The 14,445-nt window shown below is 40.5% G+C and overlaps 1 protein-coding gene across 1 annotated transcript in view; it reads right to left on the reverse strand.

The window, feature by feature from the left end:
• The window catches only part of MPP7 (membrane palmitoylated protein 7), a 303,028-nt gene extending 288,923 nt beyond the window's left edge, over positions 1-14,105 (reverse strand). Inside the window, exon 1 of the mRNA XM_033209887.1 lies at positions 14,044-14,105. The gene's annotated coding sequence lies outside the window, so the exon portion shown is untranslated. The remainder of the gene's footprint in view (positions 1-14,043) is intronic.
• Positions 14,106-14,445: the final 340 nt, after the last annotated feature.

The raw sequence follows: 14,445 nt of genomic DNA on the forward strand, positions 1-14,445 counted from the left end.
CACTTCGAATTTTTAAAACTAGTGCAGTTTTTTGTTTGTTTTTCTGTTCCTTTGCAGTGGTTTAGAACAAAAGGCAGCACTGGTAATAGCCCCTGGTGAGGTTCATCTTCTTAACTGCAACAGTGAGGCAATTCAGGGGCAGACAGAGTGTCCCCCAGAGCTATGCATGGCACAGGACATGCTCAGGCTCCGTGCCCACTCTGACAATGCGCGGTGCTTGGAGAAGCTTCTTCCCCAATGGGGAGATAGGCAGCTCCTCACTCCCAGAGCCATAGCTCAGGCCAACACTTGGATCTGAAAGATTTGAAACCTTAATGGAGCTGGTAGAAACCAGAAAGAAAAGCTGACATCTGAAATATATATGTAGTTTCCTCTCCTCCAAAAAAATAGAGACTAGGATATATATTTGGGGCAGATTGTTCTGGAAAACAAATGAAAAAAAGTTAATTTTAGATATGAAAATAGACACCATATGAGAAAAGCTGTTTTCATGTTATTGCTCCAAACATCTAAATTGTTCCATGTTAAGTAACAGTAACAGAGAACACGCAATACACATCTTCCTGTATTATTGTATGCAGTCCTCACAGTAGACATCATGGGATAGATGTTATTAGTCCTATTTTATAGGTAAGAAAACTGAGGCTAGAGCAATTATTTTAATTGCCCAAATTTAGATGATGAATAATTGGCAGAGCTGGGAGTCAAACTGGTCTGCCTCATGTCAAAGTCAAAACCTTCCACTACCATTCTAAGTCCTTCAGATTAGGGTATTGTTTAACAGAAATTTTTTTGTTTTTTGTTTTTGAGACAGGGTCTTGTTCGTCACCCAGGCTGGAGTGCAGTGGTGTGATCTCAACTCACTGCAACCTCCACCTCCCAGGTTTAAGTGATTCTCCTGCCTCAGCCTCCTGAGTAGCTGGGACTACAAGCATGTGCCACCATGCCCGGCTAATTTTTATACTTTTTAGTAGAGACGGAGTTTCACCATGTTGGTCAGGCTGGTCTTGAACTCCTGGCCTCAGGCGATCCACCCACCTCGGCTTCCCAAAGTGCTGGGATTACAGGTGTTAGCCACCATGCCTAGCCAGAAAATTTTTAGAGAATTTATTTAGACTGCATTATATCTGTAAGCTATGACTTGTTTTTGTAGACGTGTGTGCGTGTATGTGTGTGTGTGTGTGTGTGTGTTTAGCTGTATAGATACTCACAGAAGATAAAAACCTGCTTTTCTGAGGAACCTTGGAAAGACATTAGATGCGTTTTGTGCCACTTCGGGGCCATGTGACAAAATGAGTCACAGATCCAGGGACGTGACAAACGTTCCATTTATATAAGGAGCCCTACACTCCAGGACTTGCAATCAACTTAGCAGGCAATTGACCATGGCAAGGAGAAGTGGGAATGAGAGATCAAGTACAGGTGGAGATTGTGTGTTGCTGAAACAGATTGGATATTATTATCTGTATAAAAGCTGGATGTCTTTGTGGTTTCTGCCCTGAAGAAGTAGTATTAAACATTAGATCAGAGGTTGTCAAGTTCAAGTTATTAACATTTTTCCTGTTTTCTAAAAAAAAATATATATATAGATAGATAGATAGATATGCTTATGACTCTTGAAGGATCAGAAGATTTGCACAAAAGTCTTTGAAAAACACTCTCTCCCCATCTGAAAAACCACTCTCCATAGAAAGGCAGCCAGGCCCCAACCTCTCTCTGTTACTTTTGGCTCTCATTGACACCCTGCTCTTGTGGGGCTTGTCTCTCCTTGCCACTGTCTCTTTCCTTTGATTTCTACTGTTTGGCCTTTCCCAGGGGTAAAACTCAGTCCTTTCTGGAGCACAGCCACACTCTGTCACTTCTCCAGTTTCTCCAAGCCCAGATCCTGCACCATAGAAACCCACGAACCAAGCTGAAGAAGACAAAATTTCCTTTAGCAGATGTGTAAAGGGAAAACTAGGAGCACTCACATGTTAATATAGTTTTATTTGTGTTAAATTATTGGTAAGACCTGGTGAGATTGGGGTTGCTCAGTTCTGTACATCATCTCAAAGTCACCTTCTGCCTCCATTGTTTCATTAAGAAGTCCCCTGTAGTTCCAGCACTCTGGGAGGTCAAGACAGGCAGATTGCTTGAGCCGGGAGTTCGAGACCAGCCTGGGCAACATAATAAGACCCATCTCTACAAAAAAGAAAAATAAATCTGCTGGGCTTGGTAGTGTACACCTGTGGTCCCAGCTACTTGAGCAGTTAAGGTAGGAGGATCAATTGAGTCCAGGAGTTGGAGGCTGCAGTGACCTCAGATCGTACCACTGTACTCTAGCCTAGGCAACAGAGTGAGACTCTGTCTCGGAAAAAAAAGAAAGAAAGAAATCCCAGCCAAAATTGGGCTTTGTTTTCCCCAGGATGCAAGTTCTAAGCTTAGGAAAAAATTGCTGCTCTAACAATTGTGAAATGGGCTAGGCACAGTGGCTCAAGCCTGTAATCCCAGTACTTGGGGAGGCTTAGTGGAAGGGATCGCTTGAGGCCAGGAGTTCTAGATCAGCCTGGGCAACATAACAAGACCCTGTTGCTACAAAAAAAAAAAAAAAGAGAGAGAGAGAGAGAGAGAGTCATGAAATGACTGGGAGACAATGAATGAAGTTCAGTCTCCAGTCCTGGAGCCACATTGATGGAGCTTGATGGCTTGGATGCAGGGTGACTGAATATGGTATAATATGCCACCTCTTCAAGCCCTGCTGTCCTCTTAGCAAAATTTAGATGCAGACATTCATTAGATATTATTAAATATCTACTATGTGCCATGCACATTTTGGGTTCTAGGGATACACAATGAACAAAACAGAAAAAGTATCTGCCTTCATAACCATATACCCTAGTGAGATGATAATAGCCATATTCACCTCTTAAGTTATTATGAAGACTAAAATGAGATAATAACAATAGCTGCGATGATCTAAATGTCTACTGCCAAAATTCATAGGTTGAAATCTTAACCCCCAAGTTGATAACATTAGGAGGTAGGGTCTTTGGGGCTGTGACTAGGTCATGAAGTTTCTGAAGGGGACTAGTACTATACTGAAAGAGGCCCCAGAAAGCTCCCTGGTCCCTCTGCCATGTGAGGACACAGAGAGAAGACATCGTCTATGAACCAGGCAACAGGCCCTCCCCAGACACCAAATCTGCTAGCGCCTTGATCTTGGACTTCCCAGTCTCTAAAACTGCAAGAAAGAAATTTCTGTAATCTGGATGCTACCTAGGCTATGGCGTTTTGTTATAGAAGCTCAAACAGACTAAGACAATAGCAAACATAGATAGTATGATTATTATGTACCAGGAATAGTTCTAAGTACTTGGCACATATTTTCACTCAAGGGTTCTTTAATTTTTCTGCACTACAGGCACTTTTGGCAATTTAGTGGAGCCTCTCCACTCCTTCTCAGAATAAGAATTCTATATGCATAAAATAGAACATATAGGATAACAAAATATAGTGAGACAGCTGCCAAAAGAATAAAAAGTAATATGGTAATAAAGGTGCTTCTTTTTAAATACATTTAGTAATGAGAACTGGAGACAGGTTTAACAATGCCATGACTTTGAAAAACTGATGGGCATAGATGTAATTAATTTTTCCCATTCAAGTTCGCAAGTATCCAGAACCCTACCCACTGGTTTATACATCGCAGAGTGAATCTAATCCTCTCTATAAATCCTAGGAGATCTGTTATTAGCCCCTTTTTAACAGATGAAGAAACTGAGGCACAGAGAGGTTATAGACTTCCCTAAGTCTATAAGTGATAGAACTGAGATCTGAACCAACAGTCCAGTTCCAAAGCCTGTGTTCACAGCTCACTGAAGCCTGGACCTCCCCGATTCAAGTGATCCTCCCACCTCAGCCTCTCAAGTGGCTGGGACTACAGACATGCCACTTTACCTGGCTAATTTTAATACATTTTGTAGGGATGGAGGCCCCGCTATATTGCCCAGGCTGGTCTTGAACTCCTGAGCTCAAGTGATCCTCCTGCCTTGGCCTCCTAAAGTTCTGGGATTACAGGTGTGAGCTACTGTGCCAGCTGCCTGTGTTCTTAACCACTATACAGTATGTGGCTTAGCACAGAGCTTGCCTCATGGTCAGAGTCAGTAACATTAGCTAGTAGTTGAAAGTAGTATTGTAATAAGTAGTAGAAGCATTTGTAATAAAAGATATCTAGGGAATAAGGAATGACTCGTAACAATATTAAGAACATTTTTGGCCAGGTGCGGTGGCTCATGCCTGTAATCTCAGCACTTTAGAAGGCAGAGGCAGGAGGACCACTTGAGGACAGGAGTTTGAGACCAACCAGGGCAACATAGTAATACCCCATTTCACTCGTTTTCTTTTCTTTTTTTTTTTTTTTTTTTTGAGACCAAGTCTTGCTTTGTTGCCCAGGCTGGAGTGCAGTGGCATGATCTCAGCTCGCTCGCTGCAACATCTGTCTCCCCAGTTCACCCAGTTCAAGGGATTCTCCTGCCTCAACTTCCCAAATAGCTGGGATTACAGGCATGCGCCACCATACCTGGCTAATTTTTGTATTTTTAGTAGAGACGGGGTTTTCCCATGTTGGCCACACTAGTCTCAGACTCCTGGCCTCAAATGATCCACCTGACTCAGCCTCCCAAAGTGCTGGGATTACAGGCATAAGCCACCGCGCCTGGCCGCAAGACCACATTTCTACAAAAAAAATTTAAAAATTGGCCAGGCATGGTGGTGGACACCTGTAGTCCCAGCTACTCTGGAGCCTGAAGTGGGAGGATTGCGTCAGCTCAGGAGTTCAAGGCTGCAGTGAGCTATGGTAGTACCACTTCACTCCAGCCAGGGTGATAGAATGAGACCTCATCTCAAAAAAAAAAAAAAAAAAAAAAAGCAAAAGAAATCATTAAAGAGAAAAATCTGGCATGCAGCAATTAAGTTAACTTTATAGGACACGGCATAGCCCATTCTTCTCCATCTCCAGGCATGTACAAGCTCACTGCTTTCTGTATGTGGTTACCCTATTCTGGAGCTGCACACCAAAGATTTGGGGTAGATGTGACAATGCAGAGAAATGTTTTTCAGTTGTGAAAATCTCTTCTTTTTATTTATATAATCCCATATCAATTATTAGGGCTTTTCTGTACTTCCAGGAGGCACTGTCACCAAAAGACCTTTAGGAAATCAATCACTGTGGCAGAATAAAAAGACCACTGTTCGTCTTGCAGAGAAGGGCTGCTACAAATGAAAGCAGCTGCTGTTCCTCCTTGCTACCAATTGTAAACGTGAGAAGTCAAAGGTGTGGGTACAACATCGATCCTTCAGGCGCTCTATAAATATTAATTGAAGGAAGGTGTTGATAAGGCAAAGAAACTTATACTTCTACAAATGGTGACAGTCAATGCTCCAGGCTCAATTTTAAAAAGGAAAAGACAAACAAAGGAGTCCAGATCATTAGAAGGACTTTCTTGGCAGTGCTAAGTTACAGCCATCAGCAGAGCAAGCCCTGGCTAAGGCTAATATCACATGGTAAGATGATTTATTCTTTCCCCTAAGTCAGCCTTGAAAATACATTTTTAAAATTGCCTGTCCACAGCATAGTTTTACTGTGATAAGGCACTCAGTTCCTTAACATTCACCTGGCACAATGCTCTCAACAGCAAAGCCAAGTGGCAGAAAGTGCTGGGCCACATTGCCAGGGTACATGCCAGTCGGTTCACCAGAGAGTTTGCAAACCCCAGCTCCCGGGCTCTGTCTGCTGCACTGACGTTCTATTAAATCCCATAGACCAGAAAAAGCTTCAATGCTTAGATGCAAGAAAGAGCTGAAGTGCTAGTGGCTATTAAGCCCAGGACTCAGCCATGGCTAGGAACGGTATCAATGACCAGGGAAGGACATGGTGAGGCCGAGATGCCAGCAGAGTCTGGACACATTCCTCCCCAGGTCGCCAGCATTTACTTGGGAAAGTAAAGCACATGTAACCAGCTGCAGCAAAGAACACCAACGTGAACCTTCAAAGGGAAACCAGATGGCTCTAAGCCAGGGGTAAAAATAGCTCAGAATCCAGCAAAGTCCAAACTAGGAACTGGGAAGTCTTAGATCCTCTCAGGTTTTGATTTCAACTTGTCAAAGAGGTTAAAAAAAAAAAAAAAAAAAAAAAAAAAGTCTTACCTAAACTGTGAGAAGCTGTTTGGAAAGAGATATTAAAAATGTAAATATTAACCCTTCTACCTAGCTCGTTTCAAATTCATTGGACTGTCATTAGCAAAAGAATTGAAAAAAAAAATGCAGCTAGAAAAAAAAAAAGAATTCATATTTCTTCTTATCTGACCGTAAAAAGAAAAACTGGCAAACCAGCTTAGAAACTTGATAAAGAACTTCTTCAATTCATGGACTAATAGGAAGAGCTGGATAAAGAAAGAAATAACAACCTTTGATTTTTTTAACAGTTTTTAAAGACCCAAACATATGGATTTATCTGAGTTCTAATTTATTTATTTATTTATTTTACAGAAGCTGTTTAATCTAGCTCTTATTTTTCCAGTGAGGTTTCTATTTTTAACCAATGGGGATGAATCATGCTGAGACCATCTAGGGACATGTTTAGAACATAAATTTTCAAGTCAAGAACCAATTGAAATTTGTATTCCCAAATCAGGGCCTGGCTGCTCAGCACACTAGCAGCTATTGTCCCTGACATTATATTCGTGAGTGTGCACTGATTGTATCATTCAGAACAGAGGTGATTGGAAGAATTCCATGGACCAGAAAGAGCTCAGATAATAACTCCTTACAAGATAAGAGGAAATAAATGGCATTTGACTTGGGGTTTCCTCAGTCCCTGACCTGTTGAACAAGAAAATGCTTTTGTATCTTTCAGTTGTTGAAATTGATGCAGGCTTCTGTCTCCATCCAATCAGCAAAGACGTTTTTGTCCTCATGTACAGTGTTGTTCTGTGCTGAGAACCATGAATGCTTTTCTTATTTGACTCAAACTTCTAGTGCTTCATTAATATAATACAGTCTTGATGCGTGGCTAATAAAAAAATCTCAGCTCAGTCAGATTTAATTTTGATTTTTTTAAGAAAAAAATAAGTAAAATCAAATCTAATGACAACTGACTTTTACCTACATGCAAAGGTTCAATGTTCAAATTCGCACCTTAAAAAGTATAGAATAACTGTTTTTTGAGGTCTAATTCATAGTTTTAAAATTTTGAATCTCGGCCGGGCTCGGTGGCTCAAGCCTATAATCCCAGCACTTTGGGAGGCCGAGACGGGCGGATCACGAGGTCAGGAGATCGAGACCATCCTGGCTAACCCAGTGAAACCCCGTCTCTACTAAAAAATACAAAAAACTAGCCGGGCAAGATGGTGGGCGCCTGTAATCCCAGCTACTAGGGAGGCTGAGGCAGGAGAATGGCGTAAACCCGGGAGGCGGAGCTTGCAGTGAGCTGAGATCAGGCCACTGCACTCCAGCCCGGGCAACAGAGCAAGACTCCGTCTCAAAAAAAAAAAAAAAAAATGTTGAATCTCTTGAAATTGAACATTAACTCTAGTATTCCCTCTTTTTCAGTAGGACAGAATTTTAAATACAGCAAGGATGAGATTAATATAAGCTGTAGTGAAATAAGCCTAGTAGATTTTAAGTTTATAAGCCCTAGTTAAGTTTATAAGTTTAAGTTATGAGCTCTGGTAGAATTCTCAGCTTTTTCTCTCTGGGTTTTAAGAGCTTACTCATAGTTCAGAGGGAGGAAAAAAGAGGTTCTGTCTTGAGACTTTTCCTTAACTAGCAAGCACTTTTTTTTTTTTATTAAGAGTTTATTTACATTCCAAATAGAGTAGAAAGGCTTATGTGCTTTTCTGTTACACTGGAAAGATATTATACCAAAATTATAACTATATTGATTCATGTTTTCTTCTAATACATTTTACTTATATTTCAGCATTTACATTTTCTGCAGAGCTGGCACAGATTTTGGTATAAAAAGTATACATCCAGCTTTGTTTAATGTCTTTCTATTTGTCCAAATACCATGTGACACTGATGTGAAATACTTTCATTATATACTAAACTTTTCTACATACTGTCCTCACTATACCATTACCATGTCTCTTTCTTTTTACTGCCCCACTGTTTTAACCATTATAGCTTTTATGTTGCCACACTGTTTTACCATTGTGGTATATTATAACACATTTCATTTTTAATTTGCTACACAGTAAAATGTATTATAAAGGTACTGATATTTTCTATCCTTTTCTAAAATTGCCCTTGCTACTTCTTGAACCTCTTAATGACCTGCAAACTAATCTATCAAGTCTCCTTGCTCCTCTCCTTGCCTTCAATTGATTGGAATATCTTTTGATTTATTGGTTAATTTAGATAGTATCAATATTTCAAAACATTGCTTGCTCTAAAGCATTAAAATATTCAACATTTCTAGCATATTACCTTAGTAATTCCCAAGGATTTTATGTTTCTGGTTTGTTGTTGTAACTTAGGGAATGCTGTCTCTCTTACCTGATATTTTCATTTTATATTCTGAGCTTGGAAAAGTGTTGATTTGTACATGTTACCTTAAAAACCACTACTTTACTAATACTCTTTTAACAGTTTTTCAGCTGAGAAACTTTCCTAATGGATAATGCAACATTGAGTCTCATTTGTAGTTTAAATTAAATGATCAAAATGTAGAATCTGAAATGAGGATTTCCAGTAACTGAGGATATGCACATTTATATAAATCTGATTAACTTTAACAGCTTTATAGATTTTAACTTGTCCAACAAGAGCAATATAAATATAAAGGCTTGGGGTCTAATCCCAGCTCATTGACTAAAATGCTCTAATGATAAATAAATACCTTTCTCCCTTCTCTTTATTGCATGTTTTTACATTTGTGCAGTGAAAAGAGTGATACTTCTCCTTTTCTCCCTACTTTGAGTTGAAATAAGGATAAATGAGACAATTTGGTTATGTGCTGTTAATAGCTTCCTAATAGGTACCACGTAGCATCTACCAAACAAACCTGCCAATACTCACTAACAAGAATACTACTTGCAGAGCTTTTATGTTGGTAATAGTGGAGTACCTTGTATCATGCTGAGCTTCCTTTCAACAACAACTATAAATGCTGAAATAGTTTTTGAAAATGATTTAAAGGCATTCGAGGGTGACTAAAATCAGGTCAAAACTGAACTGGGCAATGGCACACACCTGTAATTCCAGCTGCTTGGGAGACTGAAGGAGAAGGATGGCTTGAGCCCAGGAGTTGGGAAGATAAGAAATTCAAAAATGTCTACAATAGGCTCAAGTAGTTCAAATAGTGCACTGTGATCACACCTGCGAATAGCTACTGTGCTCTGACCTGTGCAACTTAGCAAGATCTCATCTTTAAACAGAAAAGAATTTTTTTTTTTTAATTTTCAGACTTTTTTTAAAAAGCAGGAAGAAACTGGGTAAAAGCTTCACTTATGTGGCTTTTCTTCTTTTTTTTTTTTTTTTTTTTTGAGGTGGAGTCTCGCTCTGTTGCCCGGACTGGAGTGCAGTGGCCAGATCTCAGCTCACTGCAAGCTCCGCCTCCCGGGTTTACGCCATTCTCCTGCCTCAGCCTCCCGAGTAGCTGGGACTACAGGCACCCGCCACCTCGCCCGGCTAGTTTTTGTATTTTTAGTAGAGACGGGGTTTCACCGTGTTAGCCAGGATGGTCTCGATCTCCTGACCTCGTGATCCGCCCGTCTCAGCCTCCCAAAGTGCTGGGATTACAGGCTTGAGCCACCGCGCCCGGCATGTGGCTTTTCTTCTAAGAGTACACTTTGGCCCATGCAATATGGGTTGGCTAGATCTCAGGAAGAAAGCCATAGTCTTATTGAATTACTGGGGGATCAGAGGATAAAATATGGGGTTGCTTTTTTGTGTGTTTTGGTTTTGATTTTGTTTTCTTAAGATGGGATCTTGCTCTGTCACCCAGGCTGGAGTGCAGTAGTGCAATTATAACTCACTGTAAAATTGGACTTCTGGGCTCAAATGATTCACTTACCTCAGCCTCCCAAGTAGCTGGGACTACAGGTGCACACCACCATGCCTGGTTAATTTTTTAGAATTGTTTTTTGTAGAGATGGGAGTCTCACTATGTTGCCCAGACTAGTCTCAATCCCCTAGCCTCAAGTAATCCTCCTGCCTCAGCCTTCCAAAATGCTGGTATTACAGGTATTAGCCACAGCACCTGTCCTGATCCATCCTGTTATTCTTTAACACAGTACCCTATTCATTTTGTTGCACTGAGGACAATTTGAAATTACGTGTGTCATACTTGTTTATTTACTATCTACCCCACTAGAATATAAATTAAATGGGCTGGGCACGGTGGCTCAAGCCTGTAATCCCAGCACTTTGGGAGGCCGAGATGGGCGGATGATGAGGTCAGGAGATCGAGACCATCCTGGTTAACACAGTGAAACCCCGTTTCTACTGAAAAAAAAATACAAAAAAAATTAGCCAGGCGCAATAGCGGGCGCCTGTAGTCCCAGCTACTCGGGAGGCTGAGGCAGGAGAATGGCCTGAACCTGGGAGGTGGAGCTTACAGTGAGCCGAGATCGCGCCACTGCACTCCAGCCTGGGCGACAGAGCAAGACTCCATCTCAAAAAAAAAAAAAAAAAAATTAAATTAAATGGGGGCAGAGTCATATCTACTTTGTTCGCTGTTTACCTAGCTTGGGTTCTAGCATCTAGCAGGTACTCAACATATATTTGATGAATTAATGAAAAAAGGGAAACATCCTCAGAGTCCATTTAGACATTCTCTGGCTTCCCATCTCAGTGGCTACTCATTGAGTGGGCCCTGCCTTCAATTAACTTCATTCTTCTCTTCCTTTCTACACTAACCTCACTGAGGGGAGGAGGCTTAAGAAAGTTAGAAGGGTAAGTTCCTAATGTCAAATGTAGGGGAAGGTCTTAGAAACTATTTTAAATAATTTTAAGTACAAATTATGATATGAATTGTAAGGCAAGAAACCGCATATGCAATATGATAGTACAATATTTAACCCTAATTGTTGGTCTCTCTCATAATTGACACAGTCACCCTGTGATGAGAGTTATAATACAAGCTAAAGCAGATATTTTTAAAAAGTAATTTTCAGTTTGTAGGGTTTCTTAAAAATATTATTATTAACTTTTTTTTGAGACAGAGTCTCACTGTCACCCAGGCTAGAGTGCAGTCGCACAATCTTGGCTCACTGCAACCTCTGTCTCCAGGGTTCAAGCAATTCTTCTGCCTCAGTTTCCCGAGTAGCTGGGATTACAGGTGCAAACCACCACACCCAGCTAATTTTTGTATTTTTAGTAGAGATGGGATTTCACCATATTGGCCAGGCTGGTCTTGAACTCCTGGCCTCAAGTGTTTCACCTGTCTCGGCCTCCCAAAGTGCTGGGACTACAAGCATGAACCATCTTGCCTGGCCTAAAAAATATTATCTTTAGATAGAAATGGGAGCAATTTGTATCCCTATATTTCATCTCCTTGGTATTGCTGAGGTCACAGGCACTAATTCCAGGTTTTAGACGTTTAGAAAGTGCATGTTCTGCCCTCTATAAGGGAATATAAAGCTACTGACTCACGGGTAACTGAACAAGCATTTGCTTTGTTTATTCAGCTGTGGTACTAGTGTGGGTTATTCCTTCAACCACAGTTCTTGAGCTCCTTTCCCAGCCACCAGAAGAAATTGGAGAGTTTTTTTTTTCTTACAAAAAGCTGCCAATCTTCATTTCATTAACACCACGTTTTAAGCAACTTAGATAATGTTTGAGACACATACGTTGCTAGTTTGTCAAATGCATGCATGTGTGTGTTTAATAAATTGCAAGTGGCTAATCTTGAGTACAATATTTCCATTTCCCATCCATTTCTCTAAGTGCTGTCCTAACTATATTCCCCTTACTTATGATGTAACTTAAAGTTGGAAGGATATCATTTAAAATTTTCAAAGCATGGGAGTTTTAAAGTTGCTATTTTACTATAAAATAGCAACTTTAAACACACTTTATACACATTTTATTATCTAAATAGTGCAATGGCATGAATTAGAATATAAATAGTATAAACCTGTTAGAAATCAGTATAGCTAGAAAACGTTATCATAGTATCGTGCATGTGTATAAAATCAACAGGTTTTGAGCACTTAAATTGTAGCACTTACTCTTCAATATGTTACTACATTTAACTCTGAAATAACTCTGTAAGGGAAGTTATTATTTGCCCCCCATTTTTTGAGATAGGGTCTCACTCTGTTACCCAGGCTGGAGTGCAGTGGCACACTCATAGCTCACTGCAGCCTTGAATTCCTGGGCTCAAGCAATCCTCCCATCTCAGCCTTCTAAGTAGCTTGGACCACAGGCACGTGCCACCACGCCTGGCTAATTCTTTTATTTTTATATAGAGACAGAGACTCACTATGTTGTCCAGGTTGGTCACAAACTCCCAACCTCAAGCAATCCTCCCACCCTAGCTTCCCAAAGTGCTGGGATTACAGGCATGAGCCACCATGCCTGGCCCTATTTTCTTTGTACGGAGGAAACCATGTCAAGTGTCCAACAACTGATACACACATCCAAGATCTGAATCCATTCATGTCTGGGTACACAGGCTATGCTTATGGCATTGTGAGAATTCTACTTAATTTACCTAATGTGTTAAAATTTCAATATTCTGGAATACACTATTCTAAATCTTTTTGTTGTTGTTGTTGTTTGTTTTTTGTTTTTGAGATGGAGTTTCACTCTGTTGCCCAGGCTGGAGTGCAATGGCATGATCTCGGCTCACTGCAACCTCTGCCTCCCAGGTTCAAGCGATTCTCCCTGCCTCAGCCTCTGGAGTAGCTGAGATTACAGGCACCTGCCACCACACCCAGCTAATTTTTGTATTTTTAGTAAAGACAGGGTTTTGCCATTTGGCCAGGATGATCTCGAACTCCTGACCTAAGGTGATCCACCCATCTCGGCCTCCCAAAGTGTTGGGATTACAGGCGTGAGCCACTGCGCCTGGCCACTATTCTAATTCCTGAGTTCTGCAATTATACTATCCTGTTTAGCACAGGTCATAAATTTTCAGTTGAAGTAAATCACTCAGAAGTAACAGGAAAAGGTTACATGTAGGTCTCAGATGTTCCGTTATGCAATCTTATACATTTGTGAAACTACAACAAGCAGGAAATACTGCAACTAAAGTTTGGTGCGAATTTGGCAGCACAGCAAATTACAGTCTAATTTTCTACAATGTAACTTTTTCAAATATTTTCTAGGAAACAGTTTCCATTTGAAAAGAGATACATGTAGCCACATTTCCCAGAGAGACACATGTAAAGTAAGTGGAATTAATTTTTTTTAATCTATCTAGAAACAAAGGAAAAGCAGAGGTTTCCTCCCAAACATCCAAACCCAGATGTAGATGAAAACTTTGGGTGGAGAAATTTTTGTATGGGCTGCACAGTGGAGACATAATAGTAGCCAAGGGGTCCGGGTGCGGTGACTCATGCCTGTAATCACAGCACTTTGGGAGGCCAAGGCGGGCGGATCACTTGATGTCAGGAGTTCGAGATCAGCCTGGCCAACATAGTGAAACCCTGTCTCTACTAAAACAAAAAATACAAAAAAATTAGCCAAGCATTGTATCACACGCCTGTAGTCCCAGCTACTTGGGAGGCTGAGGCAGGAGAATCTCTTGAACCCAGGAGGCAGAGGTTACAATGAGCCAAGATCATGCCACTGCACTCCAGTCTGGGTGACAGAGTGAGACCCTGTCTAAAAAAAGACAAAAAAAAAAAAAAAAAAATAGTGGCTGAGTCATCAAGGAGGTGAGATGAAGGAGAAAATGAAAGAGGAAAAATTCCTAAAACAAAGTTTTAGAACAACTAAAAGAGCGGAATGAGAGTAATCATTTTAATTCAAGGTGCTATACATAAGAATAACATGATCTAGACAAAACAAGAGAGAATATGATAGTCGTCCCCCTATCACCACGAAATACTCAACTGTTAATCACAACAGTTGCATCCAGGATGAGATGATGGTTACGGTGTCTGAGTGAAGCTACTGTTTTGCTTCTTTCTTTAGTTGCCAAGCAACCTGTTGACCTCAATGTTCTTGTGTTTATACTCAAGTCAATGTGCTTGACGTTTATTTGTTCTGATATAAATAATTGTGTGCCTTAGTAGAGATACAAATTTACAAGGGTTAAAATGCTGGGTGGAATTTGAATATTAACACTTTCCCTTTAGGAACACCTATGTCTCCCAGCCTTTTTCTCTTTGTGAATACAATTGTTTTGTTTACACAGTTAAGACCCCGGTGATGGGAAATATTTTAAGCTAAAGAAAGAGCTGGATCAGGAAGACAGACTGATCCCATATATTTTCTTTCTTTCCCTTCCAAAAT

This window comes from Trachypithecus francoisi, unplaced genomic scaffold, assembly GCF_009764315.1.
Source record: "Trachypithecus francoisi isolate TF-2019V2 unplaced genomic scaffold, Tfra_2.0 Lachesis_group9, whole genome shotgun sequence".
NCBI classification, from domain to species: Eukaryota; Metazoa; Chordata; class Mammalia; order Primates; family Cercopithecidae; genus Trachypithecus; species Trachypithecus francoisi.